Source organism: Macrosteles quadrilineatus, unplaced genomic scaffold, assembly GCF_028750875.1.
Source record: "Macrosteles quadrilineatus isolate MER2022 unplaced genomic scaffold, UCM_ALF_1.0 Scaffold_2__2_contigs__length_208266976, whole genome shotgun sequence".
Lineage (NCBI taxonomy): Eukaryota > Metazoa > Arthropoda > Insecta > Hemiptera > Cicadellidae > Macrosteles > Macrosteles quadrilineatus.
In genome coordinates, this window is record NW_026542595.1 from 107542411 (window position 1) to 107543033 (window position 623).

Genomic DNA, 623 nt, shown 5'->3' on the forward strand with positions numbered 1-623 from the left:
ACAAATCACCATCTTTTCATTATCCTGTGTTTCAGCTGTCAGTATCATTAGTATAATACTGGTAAATTTAAGAGTATTGGTTTAACTGAAGAAGTATACAAAGTATACACAATGAGTGTTGATGATCACATTTTTTAATATCAAGTTGGTGAATTCATGAATAATCGGCTTAACCGAAATCCAGTGTATATAAACATCTTGAAGTCATACTTTTGATAAATATTTCCTGAACAAACAGTTTCACAAATATTTTCAATCAATATTTCAATATTATTATTTGCAATTTTACAGTTTTACAGAGTATCAATTCATATCACAATCTTTCATCAGAACAGCACATTTTAATTCATGGAGTGTTCAAATAGACACATCTATTAGTTTTAAGAAGTGTTAGAATTAAGCTGAAGAAGGTGTGAAGGAGGACAACATATCAGACCTCTCACGGTCCATAAATCGGACTTCTGGGATATTTAATTACAGGGCCCACACTTAACATCTTTATTTCCACTGCGCAGCTCTGTGATTGTAATGTCCTCAGTAGTTCAATTAAAATTAAATTAAATTCATTAAAACCCCACCAGGGGGCAACTTTTTGTTATACTCACACCTGTATGAAATACCTA